This window comes from Silene latifolia, chromosome 6 (genome assembly GCF_048544455.1).
Source record: "Silene latifolia isolate original U9 population chromosome 6, ASM4854445v1, whole genome shotgun sequence".
Lineage (NCBI taxonomy): Eukaryota > Viridiplantae > Streptophyta > Magnoliopsida > Caryophyllales > Caryophyllaceae > Silene > Silene latifolia.
The window spans coordinates 31,801,273-31,814,641 of NC_133531.1; the positions used below are offsets into that span (position 1 = coordinate 31,801,273).

The window sequence follows — 13,369 nt, forward strand, 5'->3', positions numbered from 1 at the left end:
GACAAAAATCTGCAACATGCCCTTCTCCTCCACATCTCTTACAGACGAAAGGACCGTCTGACACAGCATTCACTTGATAAATCCGTCCTTTTGAAGCTCCTCCCAACTCGTACTTATCAAATCTCGTCGTAAGAGCCTCTAATGCAGCTACAGAAGGGGATTCAGCAGCTCTCCTTTGATTTCCCTTGGAATTTCCATGCTCAGCTTTATGGGTGGCCATATCATCAATGATTTTCCACCCATTAGTTTCTCCAACATTCTCCTGGAATCTGCCATTAGCTGCCGCATCCAGGATAGCCCTCTGATCGTCATAAAGCCCATTATAAAATTGATTTTATAGGCTCCATTGCTCGAACCCATGGTGCGGAATAGTTCGCACCAGCTTCTTGAAACGGACCCACGCCTCATAAAAATTCTCATCAGGACCCTGTTTGAAGCTCGTGATCTGAGCTCTAATGACATTGGTCTTCGAGGTAGAGAAATATTTCTTGTAGAATGCTAGGGCCAAAGAATTCCAGTCAGTGATCCCATTAGCAGCTCGATCCAGGTCTCGGTACCACTCCCTAGCAGCATCACGGAGTGAGAATATAAACATCGTCTCCTTCACCTGGTCCTGGGTCACACCTACTGGTGGGGGTATGGAGCAGCAGTAGTCAATGAATGTCTCCATATATTTAGCTGCATCTTCATTTGCAGCTCCCCGAAATTGGTTTCTCTCAACCAAGTTAATATAAGATGGTTTTGGCTCAAATTTTCTTTCCGTCTCTGATAATGTGAATCCCTTATAGAGATTCGTAGCTGTTGGCTCGGAGTGACTAGCTATACTTGCTTCTTCAGCCATCTCTAGAAAATCTGGTGAGGTAACGGTATCGGTTGAATAAACTAGAGATGATGGTGGGTTCTCCTCAAATAATTCGTTATCGTAAAAACTAGAATGAGAACCAGGCTCTTCCTCTGACTGTTGTTCTTGAAATAATCTCCTCTTCACGCGCAAAGTCCACTCAAGCTCGAGATCAAGGGGAAATAATTCGCCTTGTTGAGCCTTGCGCATAAGATAAAACTACACAAAAACAATGAGAAAAGTTTAAGGAACAAAAGCTCCTTAAACTAAGAAAAAGACTAAAATAATAAAGCAATAAAAACTAGTGCTGCCTCCCCGGCAACGGCGCCAAAATTTGATGCCCGTCGTTGTTGCACCAAAAATAATATTTATAATACCTATTAAAACAAACAAAAGTTAGTGGTAACAGGGTCGAACCACAGAGAGGCGGGGGGGTTTCTATTGTTTAATATTCCATTATTAGGGTAACAATGAGGGGGATTTTGATTTGGAACTAATTATAAGGCAAATAGATTAAAAACAAAATGCAAAAAAAAGATGAAAAGAGGTAAAGAAAATGATGTAAACCAATAATAAAAAGGAGCTAGGATGATCGGGTCACTACAACTTCGATGGCACATAAGTCTAGGTAGGTCTCGAAATACAGTCGTGGGTGATGGGTATGACAAGTCCTCTCGGTCCAAGTCAACTAATAGCCCCTCTCGGTCTATGCTATTAGTCCCTAGGTGTCACTAATACTAACTTTCGTTCTTGACTAGTGATCCTAATGCCTAAATCACTTACCTTTCAGTCTAGCAGTTTAGCCGTCTTAATTCGTTAATCTAAGTCCTTCCCTATATTTCGATCTACGGGTTGGTCAAAACTAAGCATCTAACAAGTCTCCGCTAGGTCTCATTGATAGATATTGCACTTAACGAGTCAAACGATGCAAATCAGACACGAAGATGGTCGATCGACCGGCTACCCCAGTCGACCGACCACCCGACTCAGTCGACCGACCAGATAAGCCAGTCGGTCGACCAAGCCCTAATCTGAGGGTCACCTATTCTAATGCCATCTACGCTAATAGCTCGCCTACATCCTAGCAAGGGTGATTTAGCTACACATACTAACAATGATAACCACAATGTAATTTGCGATTAAAGGAATAGAATTCATAATTAAACTAGAAGAACAATTAAATTGCATAAAGCGTTAATGACGGTTTCGGGATATCTACACTAGCAATTCTAAACTAAAAGGCAAATAAAATGAACTGTAAATTAAAAAGGGAATAATACCGAAATAGCAAAGCAGAAGAAGATCTGAAGCAAAGCTTTATTGAGAAATAAAGTATGAAGAACAATCTAACGTATTGAATAATTAATTGTAAGCTAATAATAACCTAATAGGAACTGAATGATGAATACAGGATATGAGGTTACGTTATATAGAGTTTCACGTAACCTATATCTAAAAACCTAATTACAATGGGCTTAAATCACGTCTTTTAGTTTCTCGTCAGATTGTGGAGTGGTCTATCGACCACATGTATCAGTCTAACGACCAAATGTCGGGGTAACAGTAGCTTCTGACTAAAAATAAATCTCGTGCTTCGGTATACTTGGTCGGTCGACCAATGTATCCAGTCGATCGACCAAACGTGCTGTACAGCAATGCATTCTGACGAATTCTGCAGCGCGCGCCGGTCTTAAATTAACTGTCATTTCTTCGTTACTTATCGGAATTAAGCGATTCTCACGGCGTTGGAAAGCTAAGAGGATGGGCTTTCACCTCCAATTGGAATACCTTGATTATCAGCTCTAAAACTCGAGATATACCCATTTGAAATAGGCTGCAATATCGTGAAGTGCTTCTCTGCTTGTCAAATGCTTGTAACTTGCACGCACCCATGCTTCCGCTATCTTTAGGCCTTGAAACGCACGCCAAGTTCATTCCTAAAGCTTTCCCTTCATGTCAAATGCTATGCTAAACACTTAGGGACGGATTTGGCTCATTTTCCGCTGAAATCTTCATATTTCTGCAATATCACACAAAAACACAAAAGTAGACGGAAATAGGAAAAATAGTAGAATAAACTACTAATTGAACTCTGAAACGCGTGTAGAATGAGGTGTAAAACATCATATAATAGACACGCATTACTAACTACGCTAAAAATGCTCTAAATTCTAACAGTCTTAAAAACGCAATAAAGAAATTCAACGGAAAATTAAAATTAATTTTTACAATTTGTTACAACGGGGCATTCCCCGCTTAATTCCCAAAACAATTCAGTAGCCCAAGGAAGGGCTTCTGACTTGAGGAGGTCCCTTCAGCATCCTTGACCGTCCTCATCGTTCTCCACGAGCTTGAATTTGAACCAGTAGGGGGAGAATAGTTAACATCCACATATGCACGAACCTTCCTCGTCCTTTTATCTGTCCCATCAGCTTTGACGTTAGGATCCCCTTTTTGATTGGTTTTAATTGCATTTTGACCATTGACATCTCCTGCATCTATTCCATATGTACCTCCAGCAAGCAAAATAGACGAACGTTCCTCCTTTTCGCTCTAAATCTGAGGCGGAGGGGTCACAATTGCAGCACAAAATTCCAAATTTTCATCCGGGGTGTCAATATGGGAGTCAGTAGAGGAGAGGGCATTGCAAGGTTGAGCTTGCATGGGAGCCCTACGAGACTTAGATTGATGAAAAATCAATTCTTCGTCTCCTACCTGAAACGTTAGTGTCTTACCCCCGACATCTATCACTGCACGAGCAGTAAATAAAAATGGTCTCCCTAAAATAATAGGGGTGTGAGTGTCCTCGGGAATATCAAGCACTACGAAGTCAACGGGAATAAAGAATCTCCCGATTTTAACAGGTATGTCCTCTATTACTCCTAACGACCGTGATATACTACGGTTGGCCATCTGTACGGTCATGTTTGTGTAATTAAATTTAGTCAAACCAAGTCTCTTTGTGAGAGACAAAGGTAAGACACTCACGCTAGCACCAAGAACGCATAGCGCGTTATCAATCAAATGGGTACCTATGTGACATGGAATCGAGAAACTACCCGGGTCTGACTGTTTAGGTGGCAACTTATTTTGAACTAGGACAGTCCCTACCTCAGTTAAAGCTACCGTCTCATGATCATTGATATGCCTCTTACGTGACAAAATTTCTTTCATAAACTTAAAATAAGAGGGTACTTGTGTCAACAACTCGGCGAATGGAACAGTAAGCTGTAAGCTTTTCAGGAGCTCGGCAAATTTACCGAACTGTTGATTGGCTTTAGTGCTCTGGAATCGCCTTGGGAAGGGCACCGTAATAGGTAGCTCGAGCCCTTTGTTTCTCTCTTCTAACGTCTCAGCAGGTTCAAGGGCTTTTTCACTCGATCGAGACTTTTTGCCTCTCGATCGAGTCTTTCCAGGTGAAATTTCACTCGATCGAGCAATAGCAGGCTCTCGATCGAGATCTTCAATAAGTACAGTGTTCGATCGAGACAAATTTCCACTCGATCGAACGGTTTCTTCAAAATTTTCACTCAATTGAGTGGTTTGAACCTCTCGATCATTGCCTTGATTATCCAGTTCACTCGATCGAGTAGAATTTCCTTTCGATCGAGTGATTTCAGGTTCAATTGTGCTCGATCGACCACCAGAGATCAGCCGATCGAGTATATTCTTCGTGGTAGGCTCGTTTTCAGCAACAGTTGACTATTCATCAGCATTAATAGCCTTCCTCGGGTCTAATATGTCATCTAAAGTTGACAATTTTGGTCCTTCATATGAACGACCACTTCTCAAATTAATCAAGTTTACCGTCTCGTGTGGATTCTTCTCAGATTGGGCCGGCAAATGACCCGGTTTCCTCGTGGACTGATTGGCGGCGAGTTGAGCAACTTGAGTTTCAATTGACTTGATGGATGCTTCTTTTTGTTGGTCACTTAGTTGCCATTGCTTTGTCAACGACTGAAGCATTTTCTTTAACACAGCTAGCTCACTTACCCCACTTGAATATGATGCTCCTTGATTTGGTGGAGGAAAAGAAGGAGGCTATTGGAAGCCTTATTGAGCCTTGTGAGGAGGGACATATGGCTACTGCTGCTGCTACGGTGGAGGAGTGGGATTAAGAACATTTTGACTTGTCCACCTCAAATTGGGATGGACTGCCCCTTGATTGTTGTAATAAGAGCCTCCTCCTTGTGTATATTGCTGAAAGGCAAGGAGTTGTTCTTTCTCAGTAAGATATTCAATAGCAGTATGACCGTCATCGCTTCCACATCTCTCACAAATGACAGTTTCCTGTCTAGTCAACAGATGAACCGTCTGCGGCTCCTCAACAGATTGCAGCTCCAATCTATCAAACCGGGCATTCATGGCTTCCAGCTGAGCCACAACTGCCTTATCAACCGAATGGAGTGTTCGAATACCGTCCCGTGGGTTCTCATATTCAGCACAATGGGTCGCCATCTCCTCAATAATTCCCGATCCCTTATCATCATCAACGTTCTTTTGAAATCTCCCGTTGGATGAGGCGTCAAGTATAGCTCTGTGGTCATCGTACAACCCATTATAAAACTGGTTGCATAAGAACTACGGATCAAATCCATGGTGAGGAAGAGACCTCACCAACCTCTTGAACCGGCACCAAGCTTCATAGAAAGTCTCATCAGGTGCCTGCTTGAAACTAGTAATCTTCGCCCTCAGCTGATTAGTGCGTTGTGGAGGGAAGTATCTTTTGTAGAAGGCAAGTGCGAGAGTCTCCTAGTTGGTGATACCAGCAGCTGTTCGGTCATGATCAGTCAGCCACTCACGGGCTGAGTCAGTCAGAGAAAAAGGAAAAAGTACTTCCTTTATCTTATCCTGTATTACTCCCTTTGTAGCGGGGATAGTAGAGCAGTAATTAGTAAAGACCTCCATGTGCTTCCTTGGATCTTCACCCGCCACACCCATGTACAGGTTTCTCTCCACCATATTTATTATGTAGGAAGGACGGATATCAAATGTATTACCGCCCTCAGTTTGGAGGTTGAAACCTTTAGGAATAGAGGATGCTTTAGGCTCCGAGTGACTTGCAATGTTAGGCATCTTTACTGGCTTGTTGACAGAAATGAGATTGTCTTCTTCAAAAGACTGATCTTCTGCAAATAAAAAGTGTTGTAGCTCGGGCTCGAAAGTACTCAAGTCTTCCTTTCGAAGTTCTCTTTGCAGACGGAGTCTATGCCGAAACAGTTTTTCTGGCTCAGAATCAGCAGGAACTAACTCCGACCTGTTTGACATGGGCATACACAACACTGAAAGAGATAAATGAGAACTGTCTAAAGGAATCAAAATTCCGTAAGACGGATAAAAATAAACGAAAACAAAAACAGATAGGGCTATTGCCTCCCCGGCAACGGCGCCAAAATTTGACAGGCTAGTCGTGTACCTACCAAAAATAACCAACTGGCACTAACTAATATAGCTAGGGAAGTCAGGTCGATCTCCACCAGGAGGCAAGATATCTGTTAAGATCCGTCTATTTAGGTCACTAAATGGGGGTTTGAATTTGATTTCTAAACTACTAAAGGCTTAAAGGAAAGAGCGGTAAAGGAAGAGCAATAAAAGAAAAAATATAATAGAGGTGATCAAATGAGAGAAAACATGTCAGGATTTCGGTTCACCATGGTAGTCTAGCAACTCAACTGCAAATAGCCTAGATAATTTACCGTGAGACGGATACAGGAAAGGTTCTTTTGGTCCACTTTCTATCCTAGATTTCCACTAACTTAACTTCCGTCCTCGTTAGGGTAGTATACTGTTCATAGCAGGTCGATTTAATCCAATCTTCCGATCCAGGAATAAATTTAACCAGATTAAAAGTAACTTAGAAGCGTGCACTCAACTAAGTCGGTATTATAATTAAATTGCCATTGGTACAGATTCTCACAAATATATCATCTAGCCTATTCGCTACATCGTCACAATCCTACCATGGATTCCCTAATCCCAACATGAAAGGATTTAGCTACTCATATTGCTAATGATGTCAATAATAACAATAATGAATGAACTAATTGAATGTATGATGGAATAACAATAATAATGCATAAACGAAATTAGGGCATACATTAATGATGAGAGAAACGAGGGTTAAAGCAACAAATAACGAGATTAAGATTAATAAGGAGAAGAAGGATTACAATAACAAGCGATCCCAAAATCCAAGTAAGAAATCCAAGAGCAAGGTTTACAGTGAAGAGTTTAAGAGAGAGATTAAGAGAGTAAAGTGGCGTTCTAAGATGAGTCAAAAACGTAAGTAGAGTAATTAATAGCGTCCATAAAAACCTAATTATTGAATGCTTAAATAGAAAAACAAAGTCCATCAACGAAATAAGGCAACACGGGTTAATTAAGCCCGTGAAAACTCAAAACCTCTCGATCGAGCACTGTAAAACCACTCGATCGAGGACTTCAGCAGCTAATCCTCTCGATCGAGAGAAAAGGTTACTCGATCGAGGAAACCCTCAAAACAGCATTTCGATCGAGTATGGCAAAGCCTTCGATCGAACTCTTCAGCACTTCAAACCACTCGATCGACCAAGTAAACCATTCGATCGAGTGTTCTTCCTCCAAGTCAGCTTCAAACTCGTTGTTGACTGCTTCGTTGACCATCCTTCACGCATCTCAATTAGGGCTGAGCAAAACCGGTTATCCGCTCCGGTTTTGCAAACCGGTTCGGTAACCGGTTTTAAAAAATGGTTTTTTTCTAAACCGAATCCGCTCCGGATTAATCCGGTTAACCGATTTTTTCAGAATTTAAAAACTGGATCCGTAAACCGGTTTACCCGCTCCGGTTTTTATAACCGGTTTCAAGAAAGATCCACAATCAAATGCATAGAAACACATAGAAAAATTAGGTTACCGGTTTAAAAACCGGTCTCCGGTTTTAAATTTGCATTCTTTTTGACTTTTAGTTTCTAAAAAAGAAACCAGTTGGTTTCAAAAAAAAAAAAAAAAAAGAAACCGGTTTAAAAACCGGTCCCCGGTTTTGAATTTTCTACAACCGAATCCGCTCCGTTTTTATAGTAAAAAATACGGTTCGGTTACCGCACCGGAAAAAAAACCGAATATTCGGACTCCACAATTCGGTTTTCGGTTCGATTTCAGTTTAAAAATACGGTTCGGACTTTTTTGCTCAGCCCTAATCTCAATGCAGTATGTCTCCTCAAAATGCATGCAAAATAGGACAAATAGAGTACGGTTTCACCACTTTCAGGTTCATTTCTGCAAAACAGACAAAACAAACCAAAATAGCCAATTCGGGGCATATTGCAACACAAAACGGTATAAAAGCGCATAGAAATACGTGAAAAATAAGGCTAAAAAGACTATATAAAATGCACGTATCATGTAATGTAATTAAATGAGGGCAATATTGGTATTCTGCGTAAATCGTAAATTAAAGAGTCGGAAAATATAAAAAATGAGTCTCTGGTCAAATATGCGGTGGTGATTGGGGAGTATACATGAAAGTAAGGGGGTTATTTGTAAAAACAGAAATATGTGGTGGTTATTTGTAAAAATACGCAAATACATTGGGGTTATTTGTAATTTTTCCTAATATCAATATTATTCTCTACGATATATCACGATACCGTATTTCCTAATTATGAATATGTCGATATCTCGACATATCCCGATATCTCGTAACAAAAAATTTGCAAAACTTGACAATATTACCAAATTCAAAACCGTTCACCTACAAAAATACTTTGTTTTTTTATAATAAAAGTAGTGTTTTACAATAAATTTGTGTTAGGTGTACGGAAAATGGTTCTTCCACAGGACAGAAGAATTTTCAGTTGTGTGCCAAGGATTCACGCTACATTGATGTGCTCATTTTTGTTCTTCAATGTTATAAGACATCACTTGTTGCTCTTGTTTAATGTCAAAGTGCCAAGGATTCACGCTACATTTCTTTAAAAATTGGTAAAGAATTAAAGATAATCTTTAGGCTTTACAACAAAATTTGTAGTATACTATAAAGATGAAAATAAGGGCTTCTTTTGTCTTTTGGACCAACAATACATTTGCTTTCCAATTGGAGCTGAAGACATGGACTTCTTGTGTCTTATGGGCCAACAATCCATTTTCTTTGGATTTGGAACCAAATATACCAAATTGGACTACGATTCGATTAGATTTCATTTATAGTGGGACAAATATAATAAAATTAGACATCGAGAAGTCCCTCGAGCACTCCCAAGTCCCAAGGTCACGGTCCGGTACTTTTAGCCAGAATATAACGGGTACCTTTATCTATTACACGACAAGAATGCAAGCGAGAGCGCCAAACACTAGTGAGGGATCACTAGTGCATTCGTAATCGGTCTTGATTGGCGTGTGCCGGGAAACCTAATCACGATTATCAAAGTCCGGCACACGGAAGCAATAAAAGTAAGCAATACGATTATTGAAAGTAAGAGACAAGCAATATCAAGCTTAAGTCTGAGAAGTTGTTTTGATTGACTAGCACCTCTCAGGATCTCATAGAGGCAAATTTGATAGTTTGAGTCCTGTAGCAGATACATTGATTGTGCAGAATAACGATATGTTTTTGTAAACACCTGAAAACGTATCTTAAACTAAAAACGGGACTCCAAGATTCGACACGCAGGAAGTAGTCTTGGAGTGCTAAATGAAACTAAAAACAGAAATGAAAATACATGAGTGCAAATAAGAAATCTAAGGGCTATCCACAGGAGAAGAGACAAAGATACTACGAACTTTCTCTCTCTACGAAACTAGAGAGCTATACCTCTCCCAGGAGAGCTTTCAAGTGCCTCTTTTTCTAGGCTTAATCATCTTTCTTTCGTCCAAATTACTCTTTCTTCTTCCCAAAAAATTGATTCCTTTGCTAATTGGGCGTTGATAACCCCAAATCTTCCATTAGTTTTTTCTAAAATTAGTTAACCTAGAGGAATTTGTAATCATTTGGTTTTTGGGGATTTAATTGGGGCTCGGAACCCTAGCTTTATGTCAGAAATTAAGTTCAGTTGTTTTATCCACAAATCCTTCCATATTCCTCAAAATCATTAAAGGATACTTGTCTTAATTGGTAGCCTCATTAATTTGGTCAGCTCGAGGTTTTATTCCCTTGTTGATTGGCGCTTGGTGAACGGCTGATTGAAACGACGGTGAGGAGTCCAGAGTGTTTGCGTCTTTTCAGAGTACTTCATTGTACTATTTAAGCCGTGAGTATGGCTGTTGGAGTCCCATACTCATCCTCACATTTTCTCAACCTTCTTAATCCTAAGAAAAAAACTCGGCACAAATTTCAGTATCAAGATCAATCAAATAGTTCTTCGTCTCATTCTTCACCTTCAAACAAATCTTTTACTAAGAGGATGGCATCTGTGCATCTTCAGGGAGGTAATATGTATGAACATCAGGGTCCTCAACAACCTCCTTTAACACCTGAGTTTAACCCGATGAACCCTCTTCATGCGAATATCTGGAGGTATCCTAGGTCTGGGGGGGGGTCATTAATGTGGACCCATCTGAGTTGGGGAAGTCCAGGGATTTCTGGAGCTGCTGTGTGTTGGGATTTCTGGTGGATTATCGTCTTTTTGAAGCGGAGTTGCTTAATGATGTGATCAGGAAGAAGTGGACTACTAAGGGGACTATCACTGCTTTTCGTATGGGGGAAGTATATGTTTTCCACTGCTCTGAACCAGAGGATATGGAGGGACTATTGATGCGGACAACAGCTACGATTGATGGAGCTGTAATGGTTTTCTCGAAGTGGTTCAGGGACACAGTGCCGCGTACAGTAAGGTTCCCTTATGCAGAGGTTTGGGTAAGAGTTTGTGGGCTTCCCTTTGAATATCTTAATATGCAAGTTGCGAATATAGCTAGTAAGTTACTGAGTCATAATTTTCAAGTGGAACCTTTTCAGTTTGTGCCTGATAATGATTATTTGAGGTTGAAGGTTCACATTCAACTCAATGAACCTTTAATACCCGGGTTCTTCTTGGCAATGGAGGGGGGATACTTGTTATGGATTCAATTTAGATACGAGGAAGTCTTTAAATATTGTATAAAGTGTGGCAAGATTGGGCATAAGGGAGCTCAGTGTAGGGAAACTACCATGACTGTGGTTTCAGGGATCAATGGAATGCTTGATAGGTCCATTGAAAATGGGTTTCCTGTTTTTCAATCTAACAGCACTCACACCATGTTCAACTTGGACCTACGAGCTACTCCATCCACTACTAAATATTTGTCGTCCAGAGTTAGGTTGGGGAGTGCTAGGGGTCAGACCAGAAGAAGAAGGAGGTGGGAGTCTCCTGAGAGGGCTGTGGATTTTGACCTAGGCATCACACCTGGGGGGAGAGTCTTACCAGGTATGGCTTTTGCAGTCACTGCTCAGCCTTTTGCAGGTCCAGTGGTGTTTCAGGCTGGAAATGGGTTGGGTGGGCAAGGTTCAGGAATGGTGCATAACAACAATGGTGATGGAGGGGCAGTTAGTGGCCCCATTTTCCAAGCATATGATAATCATGAGGCAGGTGCTCTAAATGGTGAGGGGAATGGGGGTGGTGGTCAAGGTGATGTGGCTATGGCTGAAGCTCAGGGGGTGGAGGGAGTAGGTAATCAGGGGCAAGGACAGGCAAACCAAATACAGGATATTGAGATGGGCAATGGGAACCAGCTACCACCTGGGGCAGGTGGCTGGTTGGAAGAGGGGGAGGACATTAATGAAGTCTATCATAGTGCAGGAGAAGAATTGGAGGTGCAAGGAGAGTTGAATGGGTTACAACAAGGAGTTTTTGCACAGGTCCAGGCTGAGGACCCATATGTACTCTATACAAATCAGAACAGTCTAATTGGGGCTTTGGATCGTGATCAGAGAAATCAGGCTGCTATTCTGAACAGGATTGAGGATGACTTGGGATGGGCCCATATGGAAGATGAACATAGGGGCTACAATCAAATTTTTGATCCCCCTGTGGAGGGATGGATTAATGTGTATCATTGTGCAGATGGGACTACCAGGCAGGTTGAGCAGGGAGCAGAGCAGGCAGCTGACACAGGAGGGGGAAATGCTGAACAACTGCTGTTAGCAATGGAGGAGGAAAATCATGATGTTAATGGTGAGGGAGATGGCAACAACGTGATTACAGGTAACAATAAAGGGTATGAAGCAAGTAATGAAAACGAGAATGAAGACATCCCAAATGGGGATCTTTCAATGTCTGAAGATATGAGGGCATCTGAATCTCTGGCATCACATTTTTCATCTGCTGAACAAGATGTGGAAGAGGTGATCATTATCTCTTCTGATGACACTACAGAAGTGAACACAGACTTGCAACTGGCAGTAAATGGTGTCCCTGAGGGGGATCCCTTTGTTCCCACCTCTCATGAGGCAACTGGGGATGATCTTCAGCATCATCAAGCATCACTTTCTCTTTTCTCTACTGCTATTGCCAGAAAGGGGAAGGAATTGGATGAGGGATCATCCAACTTGGTTCCATGGGATAGGCTGGTGCAAGCAGATGTTGCTAGAGCTGGTAACAAGGATACAAGGAAAAAATCAACAAGGATAACAGCAGGTGATCATGGAATGCAGATGTTTGACACACCAGAAGTGGGGGCTAAGTCAAGATTGTTTGCTGAATTACCTGTAGGTAATTCCTCTGATGGATGCATTGGTCTTATTGATGTTTACCACACATCTGAGATGAGGGAGAAATTCAAAGAGGAAATTAGAGGAGCAACGAAGCGAAAATGCTGCACAGATGTTGGGGATTATATTATTCCTGACTGGGCTAAGCAATCTGTGGAAGTGGCAAAGGAGTATTTAAGCAAAATGGCAAAAAGGAGGTGCTGGTCACCAGAAAGAGAGGAAGGAAATCAGGATGGGAAACAGCCTACATGGGGATTTCGTGTTCATGTTGATGATGTGGTGATGGTGGAGTCAAGTGACTCTTCTCTCGCGTCTGTGAATAGAGGGGGAGGTGATGTTGCTTTTGATGGCTTTGCGGAGGTTGGGCCTTCACAACCTCCTCGTTCACCATGAAGGGTCTAGTTTGGAATTGTAGGGGTATCAATAATGCGCTCGCCCCTACAATTCCTAAAATAAGAGCGTTGGTAGGTAGTACGTGTTATAATTTTCTTTTTTTAATAGAGACCAATTGTAATGCTAGTCGGTTATTTCCTACGTTTAGGATGCTAGGTTTTGATAAGTGTTTTGGGGTGGATGCCGTAGGGGCGTCGGGTGGACTATGGGTGGGATGGAGGAAACAATCCCGTATGTCATTGGTAAAAGATTGTAATCACTACATCATCCTTTTGGTTAAAAAATATAATGGCTTAGAGTGGTACCTTGTGCTTTTTTATGGAGCACCGAGTGTGAGCTTGCGTGCTTCTGTGTTAAAAGAGGTTGAGGATTGGATTGAGTCATGCAAAGGTCTTTTTCTCATGATAGGTGATTTCAACCAAGTCGAATATAGATATGACAAATTAAGCTTGAGCCAACGGGCTATAGGAGGGGCG

The 13,369-nt window shown here is 41.5% G+C and overlaps 2 non-coding genes across 2 annotated transcripts; both read left to right on the top strand.

The window, feature by feature from the left end:
* Positions 1-353: 353 nt before the first annotated feature.
* On the top strand, positions 354-460 carry LOC141589003 (small nucleolar RNA R71). The gene has a single exon (XR_012519964.1). It is a non-coding gene; the product is annotated as a small nucleolar RNA R71 (small nucleolar RNA).
* Positions 461-5,432: 4,972 nt separating this feature from the next.
* LOC141588884 (small nucleolar RNA R71) lies at positions 5,433-5,538 on the top strand. Its single transcript, XR_012519850.1, has one exon. It is a non-coding gene; the product is annotated as a small nucleolar RNA R71 (small nucleolar RNA).
* Positions 5,539-13,369: the final 7,831 nt, after the last annotated feature.